The sequence below is a fragment of the Choloepus didactylus genome, chromosome 10, assembly GCF_015220235.1.
Source record: "Choloepus didactylus isolate mChoDid1 chromosome 10, mChoDid1.pri, whole genome shotgun sequence".
NCBI lineage: Eukaryota > Metazoa > Chordata > Mammalia > Pilosa > Megalonychidae > Choloepus > Choloepus didactylus.
The window spans coordinates 47386198-47399773 of record NC_051316.1 but is presented as its reverse complement, the minus strand read 5'-3'; positions in this window follow the sequence as shown (position 1 = coordinate 47399773).

Genomic DNA, 13576 nt, shown 5'->3' with positions numbered 1-13576 from the left:
AAGGGAGTCCTGCAGACAGAGAAACAAAGAAAGGACAGAGAGACTTGGAGAAAGGTTCAGTACTAAAGAGATTCGGTATGGGTACAATAAAGGATATTAATAGACAGAGGGGAAAAATATGACAAACATAAACCAAAGGATAAGATGGCTGATTCAAGAAATGCCTTCACGGTTATAACGTTGAATGTAAATGGATTAAACTCCCCAATTAAAAGATATAGATTCGCAGAATGGATCAAAAACAATGAACCATCAATATGTTGCATACAAGAGACTCATCTTAGACACAGGGACACAAAGAAACTGAAAGTGAAAGGATGGAAAAAAATATTTCATGCAAGCTACAGCCAAAAGAAAGCAGGTGTAGCAATATTAATCTCAGATAAAATAGACTTCAAATGCAGGGATGTTTTGAGAGACAAAGAAGGCCACTACATACTAATAAAAGGGGCAATTCAGCAAGAAGAAATAACAATCATAAATGTCTATGCACCCAATCAAGGTGCCACAAAATACATGAGAGAAACACTGGCAAAACTAAAGGAAGCAATTGATGTTTCCACAATAATTGTGGGAGACTTCAACACATCACTCTCTCCTATAGATAGATCAACCAGACAGAAGACCAATAAGGAAATTGAAAACCTAAACAATCTGATAAATGAATTAGATTTAACAGACATATACAGGACATTACATCCCAAATCACCAGGATACACATACTTTTCTAGTACTCATGGAACTTTCTCCAGAATAGATCATATGCTGGGACATAAAACAAGCCTCAATAAATTTAAAAAGATTGAAATTATTCAAAGCACATTCTCTGACCACAATGGAATACAATTAGAAGTCAATAACCATCAGAGACTTAGAAAATTCACAAATACCTGGAGGTTAAACAACACACTCCTAAACAATCAGTGGGTTAAAGAAGAAATAGCAAGAGAAATTGCTAAATATATAGAGACGAATGAAAATGAGAACACAACATACCAAAAACTATGGGATGCAGCAAAAGCAGTGCTGAGGGGGAAATTTATAGCACTAAACGCATATATTAAAAAGGAAGAAAGAGCCAAAATCAAAGAACTAATGGATCAACTGAAGAAGCTAGAAAATGAACAGCAAACCAATCCTAAACCAAATAGAAGAAAAGAAATAACAAGGATTAAAGCAGAAATAAATGACATAGAGAACAAAAAAACAACAGAGAGGATAAATATCACCAAAAGTTGGTTCTTTGAGAAGATCAACAAGATTGACAAGCCCCTAGCTACACTGACAAAATCAAAAAGAGAGAAGACCCATATAAACAAAATAATGAATGAAAAAGGTGACATAACTGCAGATCCTGAAGAAATTTAAAAAATTATAAGAGGATATTATGAACAACTGTATGGCAACAAACTGGATAATGTAGAGGAAATGGACAATTTCCTGGAAACATATGAACAATCTAGACTGACCAGAGAAGAAATAGAAGACCTCAACCAACCCATCACAAGCAAAGAGATCCAATCAGTCATCAAAAATCTTCCCACAAATAAATGCCCAGGGCCAGATGGCTTCACAGGGGAATTCTACCAAACTTTCCAGAAAGAACTGACACCAATCTTACTCAAACTCTTTCAAAACGTTGAAGAAAATGGAACACTACCTAACTCATTTTATGAAGCTAACATCAATCTAATACCAAAACCAGGCAAAGATGCTACAAAAAAGGAAAACTACCGGCCAATCTCCCTAATGAATATAGATGCAAAAATCCTCAACAAAATACTTGCAATTCGAATCCAAAGACACATTAAAAAAATCATACACCATGACCAAGTGGGGTTCATTCCAGGCATGCAAGCATGGTTCAACATAAGAAAATCAATCAATGTATTACAACACATTAACAAGTCAAAAGGGAAAAATCAATTGATCATCTCAATAGATGCTGAAAAAGCATTTGACAAAATCCAACATCCCTTTTTGATAAAAACACTTCAAAAGGTAGGGATTGAAGGAAACTTCCTCAACATGATAAAGAGCATATATGAAAAACCCACAGCCAGCATAGTACTCAATGGTGAGAGACTGAAAGCCTTCCCTCTAAGATCAGGAACAAGACAAGGATGCCCGCTGTCACCACTGTTATTCAACATTGTGCTGGAAGTGCTAGCCAGGGCAATCCGGCAAGACAAAGAAATAAAAGGCATCCAAATTGGAAAAGAGGACGTAAAACTGTCATTGTTTGCAGATGATATGATCTTATATCTAGAAAACCCTGAGAAATCGACGATACAGCTACTAGAGCTAATAAACAAATTTAGCAAAGTAGCAGGATACAAGATTAATGCACATAAGTCAGTAATGTTTCTATATGCTAGAAATGAACAAACTGAAGAGACACTCAAGAAAAAGATACCATTTTCAATAGCAACTAAAAAAATCAAGTACCTAGGAATAAACTTAACCAAAGATGTAAAAGACCTATACAAAGAAAACTACATAACTCTACTAAAAGAAATAGAAGGGGACCTTAAAAGATGGAAAAATATTCCATGTTCATGGATAGGAAGGCTAAATGTCATTAAGATGTCAATTCTACCCAAACTCATCTACAGATTCAATGCAATCCCAATCAAAATTCCAACAACCTACTTTGCAGACTTTGAAAAGCTAGTTATCAAATTTATTTGGAAAGGGAAGATGCCTAGAATTGCTAAAGACACTCTAAAAAAGAAAAACGAAGTGGGAGGACTTACACTCCCTGACTTTGAAGCTTATTATAAAGCCACAGTTGCCAAAACAGCATGGTACTGGCACAAAGATAGACATATAGATCAATGGAATCGAATTGAGAATTCAGAGATAGACCCTCAGATCTCTGGCCGACTGATCTTTGATAAGGCCCCCAAAGTCACTGAACTGAGCCATAATGGTCTTTTCAACAAATGGGGCTGGGAGAGTTGGATATCCATATCCAAAAGAATGAAAGAGGACCCCTACCTCACCCCCTACACAAAAATTAACTCAAAATGGACCAAAGATCTCAATATAAAAGAAAGTACCATAAAACTCCTAGAAGATAATGTAGGAAAACATCTTCAAGACCTTGTATTAGGCGGCCACTTCCTAGACTTTACATCCAAAGCACAAGCAACAAAAGAGAAAATAGATAAATGGGAACTCCTCAAGCTTAGAAGTTTCTGCACCTCAAAGGAATTTCTCAAAAAGGTAAAGAGGCAGCCAACTCAATGGGAAAAAATTTTTGGAAACCATGTATCTGACAAAAGACTGATATCTTGCATATACAAAGAAATCCTACAACTCAATGACAATAGTACAGACAGCCCAATTATAAAATGGGCAAAAGATATGAAAAGACAGTTCTCTGAAGAGGAAATACAAATGGCCAAGAAACACATGAAAAAATGTTCAGCTTCACTAGCTATTAGAGAGATGCAAATTAAGACCACAATGAGATACCATCTAACACCGGTTAGAATGGCTGCCATTAAACAAACAGGAAACTACAAATGCTGGAGGGGATGTGGAGAAATTGGAACTCTTATTCATTGTTGGTGGGACTGTATAATGGTTCAGCCACTCTGGAAGTCAGTCTGGCAGTTCCTTAGAAAACTAGATATAGAGTTACCATTCGATCCAGCGATTGCACTTCTCGGTATATACCCGGAAGATCGGAAAGCAGTGACACGAACAGATATCTGCACGCCAATGTTCATAGCAGCATTATTCACAATTGCCAAGAGATGGAAACAACCCAAATGTCCTTCAACAGATGAGTGGATAAATAAAATGTGGTATATACACACGATGGAATACTACGCGGCAGTAAGAAGGAACGATCTCATGAAACATATGACAACATGGATGAACCTTGAAGACATAATGCTGAGCGAAATAAGCCAGGCACAAAAAGACAAATATTATATGCTACCACTAATGTGAACTTTGAAAAATGTAAAACAAATGGTTTATAATGTAGAATGTAGGGGAACTAGCAATAGAGAGCAATTAAGGAAGGGGGATCAATAATCCAAGAAGAACAGATAAGCTATTTAACATTCTGGGGATGCCCAGGAATGACTATGGTCTGTTAATTTCTGATGGATATAGTAGGAACAAGTTCACAGAAATGTTGCTATATTATGTAACTCTCTTGGGGTAAAGTAGGAACATGTTGGAAGTTAAGCAGTTATCTTAGGTTAGTTGTCTTTTTCTTACTCCCTTGTTATGGTCTCTTTGAAATGTTCTTTTACTGTATGTTTGTTTTCTTTTTAACTTTTTTTCATACAGTTGATTTAAAAAAGAAGGGAAAGTTAAAAAAAAAAAAAAAAAAGAAAAACAAGGAAAAAAAGATGTAGTGCCCCCTTGAGGAGCCTGTGGAGAATGCAGGGGTATTCACCAATACCCCACGTCCATAGTTGCTAACATGACCACAGACATAGGGGACTGGTGGTTTGATGGGTTGAGCCCTCTACCATAGGTTTTACCCTTGGGAAGACGGTTGCTGCAAAGGAGAGGCTAGGCCTCCCTATGGTTGTGCCTAAGAGCCTCCTCCCGAATGCCTCTTTGTTGCTCAGATGTGGCCCTCTCTCTCTACCTAAGCCAACTTGAAATGTGAAATCACTGCCCTCCCCCCTACGTGGGGAGTGAATCTCCCTGGCAAGGTGGAATATGACTCCCAGGGAGGAATGCAGACCTGGCATCGTGGGACGGAGAACATCTTCTTGACCAAAAGGGGGATGTGAAAGGAAATGAAATAAGCTTCAGTGGCAGAGAGATTCCAAAACGAGCCAAGAGGTCACTCTGGTGGGCACTCTTATGCACACTTTAGACAACCCTTTTTAGGTTCTAAAGAATTGGGGTAGCTGGTGGTGGATACCTGAAACTATCAAACTACAACCCAGAACCCATGAATCTCGAGGACAGTTGTATAAAAATGTAGCTTATGAGGGGTGACAATGGGATTGGGAAAGCCATAAGGACCACACTCCACTTTGTCTAGTTTATGGATGGATGAGTAGAAAAATAGGGGAAGGAAACAAACAGACAAAGGTACCCAGTGTTCTTTTTTACTTCAATTGCTCTTTTTCACTCTAATTATTATTCTTGTTATTTTTGTGTGTGTGCTAATGAAGGTGTCAGGGATTGATTTAGGTGATGAATGTACAACTATGTAATGGTACTGTAAACAATCGAAAGTACGATTTGTTTTGTATGACTGCGTGGTATGTGAATATATCTCAATAAAATGAAGATAAAAATAAAAAAAATAAAAAAAGTAAATGAATAATAGGGAAGAATGGGAATATGGGATGTTTTGGGTGTTCTTTTTTACTTTAACTTTTATTCTTATTCTTTGTTGTGTGTGATAATGAAAATGTTCAAAAATTGATTGTGGTACTGAATGCACAACCATAATGGTACTGTGAATAAGTGATTGTACACTGTGGATGATTGTATGGTTTGTGAATATACCTCAGTAAAACTGAATTATTAAAATAATAGTCTAAAGATACACACATGGAGTGAGGGACAGAGCGGGGATTTGAATGCTGTTGCAAAAAATTATCTAAAAACTTGGAAGTAAGGCAAAAAGATGATTTGGATCTATAAAGTTATACTACAGCAGTGATTCTGAACTGGGGGCATGTTTGCTCCACAGGGGACAAACGCAATGTACGGAGATATTTTTAACTGTCATAACTGTGTTGGGGGCAGATACAAATGGCATCCAGTGGGCAGAGGCCAGGGATGCTGCTAACCACCCCAAAACACACGACAGCCTCCCATAACCATTACCCCACCCAAATTGACAATAGCGCTGCTGTTGAAAAATGCTGGTCTAGGACAATGCAACTTTGTTGGACTTATTATTTGCTACTGATTAGGTCTCAAGAATGCCACTGGTAAGATGTAAAAGATTCTTGTCTAGGAAGGTAACTCCAAAGATTCTAGTATTATATACCTGTGAGACACTAACCAGTTTTGTATCTAACTTAGCAATTGTACTCTAGCATTCTTTTTTATCAGTGACCATATAGATTAATTTCTTCTCTCCTCCTTTAAACCAGCTTTGCTTTCCTGCTGATTCCCTCTCTAATTAAATCTTTACACATGCTCGCAACATATTTGTATGAGAACTATGTTTTTAATGTGTTGAAAATTATAGTTTGAAAATACACCTGTCTGACACCACAGAGTCTACACATTCCTACTACACGAGGCTGCTTCTTTGAGGGCTACTGGTACAGTGCAAATTCCTTAATCAAGAATAAATCTGATAATGGGGATGCTAAGTCCTCTCTATGCTGCTCTCATACACCACCTGATGCTTTCTGTTCTGACAGTGAAGAACCAGTTATTCCTTCTGATATAGAAGCATATTTAACAGAACTTTTACCAAAAATCACTCAAGTACAATTTCCAAATGATAAAAAGTGGAAAGTCCTTACTATAACTGAGATAGATGATTCATATCCTTCAAGTCTTATATGAGATTATACTGAAGGTGAAGCTAAACAGTTAAAAGCTGTAAATATTTTCAAGAAAGCAGAAAACCTTTCTCAACCTTCTTAGACATAGATAGCATGTAACCATCTGGTCCTTCGTGTAAAAAAGAAATCAGGATGGGGCTGTAGCTGTTACTTCAATCATAGAAAAGCCATAAGAAATGTAGCAAAGTAGAATAGTTTCAATCAAATCTATGCTTATCAACATAATGTAATGGCTAAACTAATCATAGAATGAAATAAGAAAACAATATTAATAAGTTACAGATAAGTAATAATCTCTTTTCTAACTTCTAGATTTTATGTAAGTAAAAAGTATGTTATATTACTCTTAAAGAAGTCATAGCTGAATCAGTAGAAAAATTTTGAGTAGAGTTTTGCAGACAGTCAAGGTTAAGTGTCTGGTAATGCTGTGGATACCCTCCTTTGATCTTCATTCATCGTGGTTCACGAAGCATCATTTACCACTGTGGTTCAAATGTAAAAATAGAATGACTTAATTAAATGTACTCTAAATCAAAAATGCTATAAATATTCTGTAACTCAGACAAGGGGGAGCTTTCTGATCTCATGTCCAGCTGTGCCTAAAGGAGCAGGGGCTCCCAGCTTGTAATGTATCAATTTATTTTTACATTGTAAACTTGTTCCTTTTATCTTATGTGCTCCTTTAGTAAAAAGGTGTTGAAGCTGAATTCTTGCCCTGAGTGCTCTTTACTTTTAAACTATTGTCTGTCCCTATACTCTTAATTGTGTGGGAGGTTACCTGAAGCCCAAACTGACTGAATCACAACCTGATAAGACTCAGGTCTTTTCTAACGGAGATCACAGATTTGAGGTGTGAAGAAATGAACCCATGACAATTGGCGTCTAATGAGGGGCTTGAGAAAAGAATCATTTTGATTTTGTACCTTGGTTAATTTATCCTCAGGACTTTAGGCACTGTCTAAAGTAATGGCTCAACTTTCAAATTTAAATGTTGCAGGAATACAAGTATTAATAGGGCTATCAAGAGCTAGGACTCCAGAGCATCAGGATATTCTTACTACACGAGTTGATGCAGGCCCATGGGAGTAGGCAGCAGGTAGGCTAGGATTCAAATTGATCTTCAAGATATCAGTTTCTTCCAACAACTGCAGAGAGCAACAACTGCCCAGGGAGGAGAGGTGGGGACAAGGGAGGGGCCGCACTGCAGCAGCAGGAGCCCTCCCCCCACCTATGAGGCCCACGGGTACATACCAGCCTGAGTCTTGCAGGCCGGCAACAGCAGGATACTCCTGGGCTGGCTGCAGGATAGGGAAGTTGAACCTCTCAGTCCCACAGCCCAAGGTCATTCCACACAGGAGCCTGGGAATCACCAGATCCCCACCCCTGGAGCTGGTGGCTCCCAGTGAGCATGGGAGACTTGCGGCATTGTCTGGATTGTTGCCTGGAAGACTTCCCGCCCTGTAGGCTGCCACAACTGGGGAAAGGCAGAGTTGTGGGGAAGAGGTGGCCCAAGACCGCCATCTGCTGGAAGCCAAGGAAAGTGCACTCTGGCAAACTCCTTTTCTGTCCAGCCTTTAACAGACTTCCAAAAAGGGGTACACCTCCTGCATGTGGCCCCAGCCTCGGTCTGGCTGGGAATTACTGACAAACCAAGTGTCAAAGGAGACATTCAACACAAACCCAAGCAACTACAAAATCTAAGACAAACAAGAGAAATCAACTCCCAAAATAACCTTATCAGGATAATCAAATACTGAGAAACCAACAAAAAATCACAAAGCACATGAAGATACAAGAAGACATGGACAAGCCAAATGACCAAACTGAAAACCCGGAGGAATCATAAAATTTGGAAAAACTAATCAAAGATGTTCAACAAATCTCTTAAATGCCTTCAATGGGTTGGCTAAAGACATAAAAGATATCAAGAAGACACTAAAAGACCATAAAGAAGAATTTGAAAGAATAAATAGAAAAACAGCTCTTACAGAAATGAAAGATACTATAGATCAAATTAAAAATATACTAGAGAAACAAAACAGCAGAGTTGAAGTGGCAGAAGAAAGAATAAGCAAACAGGACAGAGCAACTGAATTCAAATGCACAAAAGAACAAATGGTGGAAACTAAGATGGCGGCTAGCTGAGACAGGCCGAAAAAAACACCTCTGTGAAAAACACTAGCTAAAAACCAGAAAGTGACCTAGAATACCGGTTACAGTGATGCACCAGCTGGACAAGGGCTCCTAGCTCCAGAGGGGCTGTATACTTGGTGAAACCGAGAGTCGGAATTCTGAAACGAGTGAGTAAGCTGGCTGGAAGACCCACAGCCACACGGCAGGCTGGGGAAGCCAGGGTTCAGCGTTTGGAGACCAGCTCTTTAAAAAAAAAAAAAAAAAAAAGAGTGGCTCCAGCAGCAATTGTGGGAACCACGCAGTAAAACACAGCAAGAGGGGGCTGGGCCAGCCTCTTGGTGTCTGGCCGGGAAGATAACCCGCAGCAGATACCCTTGGGTTCTGGGGAACGGATGGGAGAGCCGGAAGCAGAAACAAACCCCGCAGCTCGCAGCTGGCCCCCGGAGGGCTGGATAAACTCCTGCCCGGGGCTGCGCCCACAGCCCAGAGCCCTGCCATTTGTCCTGGAGCTGGGAAGGAGAAATTGTGCGAGGAGGAGGGGGCTGAGACGCCCTGTTCGGCCATTTTTGCTTCAGGATGGGAGTGCGCCGCCGCACAGCCCGGCGGCCCGGGGCTTCCCTTGTGAGACGGCGTGCACTGATGACATAGCACAGCCTTCCCTTGGCTGAGCTCCTGGAGGAATGCAGCTGGGAGGGAGGATCCGCTTGGAGAACCCAGGGACACTACGCCAAGTCTGCTGGTTTATGGATCAGCAAGAGAGAGGGTCTGGGGCTGAACTGAAATGAAGGCTTAGACTCTCGTGGCGGCCTTGAATCTCCAGGATCCCGGGGGATTTGAACATTAGAACTGCCCTTCCTCCCTGGCCACCCATACACACGCCCCACATTCAGGGTGGATAGCTCCAGCAACACACCCAAACTGAGTTCTCCAACTGAACACACAAGAATCATTTCCCCACACAACGCAGAAACAAGGTTGAGAATTAACCTGAGGGATATAGGTGACTCACAGACACCATCTGCTAGTTAGTTAGAGAAAGTGTATGCCACCAAACTGTGTTCCTGAAAAATTAGATCGCTATCCCTTTTTCTTTACAACTTGAAAGAACCCTATCAAGCAAAACAAATGCCAAGAGGCCAAAAACAACAGAAAATCTTAACACATATGATAAAACCAGAAGATATGGAGAATCCAACTCCAAACACACAAATCAAAATATCGGAATATACACTGTACCTCACAAAATTAATCAAAGAACTACAATCGAGGAACGAAAACATAGCAAAGGATTTAAAGGACATCAAGAAGACCATGGCCCAGGATATAAGTGACATAAAGAAGACCCTAGAAGAGCATAAAGAAGACATTGTGAGAGTAAATAAAAAAATAGAAGATCTTATGGAAATAAAAGAAACTGTTGGCCAAATTAAAAAGACACTGGATATTCACAATACAAGACTAGAGGAAGCTGAATAACATCTCAGTGTCCTAGAAGCCCACAGAACAGAAAATGAAAGAACAAAAGAAAGAATGGAGAAAAAAATCAAAAAAATCGAAATGAATCTCAGGGATACGATAGATAAAATAAAAAGTCCAAACTTAAGACTCATTGGTGTCCCACAAGGGGAAGAGAAGGATAAAGGTCTAGAAAGAGTATTCAAAGAAATTGTTGGGGAAAACTTCCCAAACCTTCTACACAATATAAATACACAAAGCATAAATGCCCAGCGAACTCCAAATAGAATAAATCCAAATAAACCCACTCCAAGACATATTCTGATCAGACTGTCAAATACTGAAGAGAAGGAGCAAGTTCTGAAAGCAGCAAGAGAAAAGCAATTCACCACATACAAAGGAAACAACATAAGACTAAGTAGAGACTACTCAGCAGCCACCATGGAGGCGAGAAGGCAGTGGCATGACATATTTAAAATTCTGAGAGAGAAAAATTTCCAACCAAGAATACTTTATCCATCAAAACTCTCCTTCAAATTTGAGGGAGAGCTTAAATTTTTCACAGACAAACGCTGAGAGACTTTGCTGATGAAAGATCTGCCCTACTTCAGATTCTGAGTGGAGACCTGCTGGCGGAGAGACAGGGAAAGGAGAAAGAGATACAGAGAATTTTAACAGACATATATAGTACCTTACATCCCAAATCACCAGGACACTCACTTTTCTCTAGTGATCACAGATCTTTCTCCAGAAGGGACCATAAGCTGGGACATAAAACAAGCCTCAAAAAATAAAAAAAAAATAAAAAATTGAATATACTCAAAGCACATTCTTCAACCACAATGGAATACAAATAGAAGTCAATAATTTTTGAACCGTAATTCCTCTAGTTACTTCCTACATGATACAAAATACACAAACTCTAAGGACAAATCAGTGGTTTTAAACTCAATGTAAAATATGTAATTTTAGACAACTATATAAAGGTGGGGGAATGAAGGAGTATAGGAACATAGTTTATGTGTCCCATTGAAGTGAAGGTGGTATCAAAGAAAAACAAGATTGATATGGATTTAAGAGGTTAATTTTAAGCCCCACAGTAAAAACAAACAAATTATCAGAGAATATAACCATAGAGATGAAAAGTAGAGTTTGGGTTAAGATAAATGGGGGAAGGTGCAATGGGGAGTTAAGAAATGAGTGCAGGGTTGCTGTTTGAGGTGAAGGGAAATGTCTAGTAATGGATGGTGGGAAAGAGCATTACAACATTCTAAACGTGATTAATCCCACTAATGAAAGGCTAGGGAGGGGTTGGAATGGGAAGATTTAGGCTGTATATATGTTTCCACAACTGAAAAAAAAAAAGACAGTCTAACTAGATGACAATTGAATGCTAAGGATGAACTTGGATGGGACTGGAGGATAGAGGACAGGTGGCTCAAAGGGACACAGTTGAGACATAAGGAAAAGGAAATGTAGAATGTAAGCTTTGTATCATTGTTGAATCTCTTGTACTTCTTAGCTGCGCTTAATGGGATTGCATAAAAGAATGTTCTTGTTCATGAGAAGTGTATACGTGAATTATAGTGTATGCTCAAGGATGTCTGCAGCTAACTCTCGTATGTTCAAAAGACAGAGCAATAGATGATGGATGATAGGGAGGGACGGAGGGAGGGAGGGAAAGAAATAGCGATGGACAGCATGTTAAAGTTGGTGGATTGAGCTATCGGGGGAGAGGGGTCAGGGTATGATGGAATTCTGTGTATGGGGCTAGCATTGTTTTTGCAACTGTTCATATAACTTTGAATTTATTTCAAAATAAAAAAACACAGGTGTGAAAAAAAATTAAATTGAACTAGAAAAAAAAAAGAACAAATGGTGAAAAAGATGGAAAAATTTGAATTGGATCTCAGGGAAATGACTGACAACATGAAGCACACAAATATAAGAATCATTGGTGTCCCAGAAGGAGAAAGTGGCTAGGAAGATTCATGAGGAGATAACTAGGGAAAACCATCCAACCCATATAAAATACACAAAGTAAAGAAGTCAACAAACTCCAAATAGAATAAATCCAAAAATACCCACTACAAGACACACAATACTCAACTATCAAATGCTAAAGAGAAGGAGAGAGTCCTGAAAGCAGCAAGAGAAAAGTGAGCCACCACATACAAGGGAAGTCACATAAGATTAAATAATGACTACGCAGCGGGCATCACGGAGGTGAGAAGGCAGTGGTATAATATATTTAACATTCTGAAGGAGAAAAACTGCCAGCCAAGAATTCTTTATCCAGCAAAGCTGTCCTTCACAAGTGAGGGAGAGTTTAAAATTTTCACAGCTAAACAAATGATGAGAGAAAGTATTAACAAGAGACCTGCCCTGTAAGCAATACTAAAGGGAGATCTGTTGGCTGAAAAAAAAAAAAAAGACAGGAGAGAGAGATCTGGAGGAGGGCACAGAGCAAAAGACTATTAGTAAGGGTAACTTAAAGGATAAGAAGAAAGAGGGGAAAAAAATAGATCTGACAAATAAAAACCAAAGGATAAGATGGTTGAATCAAGAACTGCTGTTACAGTAATAACTTTGAATGTTAACGGATGAAACTTCCCAATTAAAAGACAAAGACTGACAGAATGGACTAAAAAATATGGTCCATCTATAAGCTGTTTACAAGAGACTTATCTTAGACCCAAGAATATCAATAGGTTGAAAATAAAAAGACAGAAAAAGATATTCCACACAAGTAGCAACCAAAAGAAAGCAGGGATAGCTATATTAATAACAGACAAAATAGACTTGAAATGCAAAGATGTCATAAGAGACAAGGAAAGACAGTATATATTAATAAAAGGGACAATTCACCAAGAAGAAATAACATAGGACAGAGGCTTCTGGAGTCCACTGAGCTCAGAATATTGGAAAAGGGCTGTGTCCCAAGAAAAGGGGCACACAGACCGAGTACCAACTCCAGTTCTTTCCTGGAAACTCGAGGGCTGGGGACTGGTCTGAACAAGAGATTTCTTTTTTCCTTTTTTCTTTTTTCTCTCATTCAAAGTAGCTCGTTAGAGAAAGCCTCAGGCATTACAACTGTTAGCACTGACCCAGGCAAGGGTGGAGTTAAGATAGTCACAGAGTAAAAGAAAAAACTCAACTGTAGAAGATAATTCCTTAAAGGGCTTCTCTTCCCTAAGAAAATGGGGGGGGGGGCAGCTCAAGTGGTGACCCTCCCTCAGAGAATTCAGACCCCAGGCCTGGGGGAGTGTGGAGAGAAACAGCTTAAGCTTGGCTTCTGACACCCTTAGTCCCTGGCCAGACAGAGTCCAGTGAGAATTAAATGCACTGCACCTCTTTGTGCTGGTGGGGAGCTGTGGGCTAACAAGCACCAGCTGCTGGGCAGGACAGGAAAAGCACAGAGTCCAGAGGCCTCATAGGAAGTCTCACAACCTTCTGAATCTCATCCTCAGGGA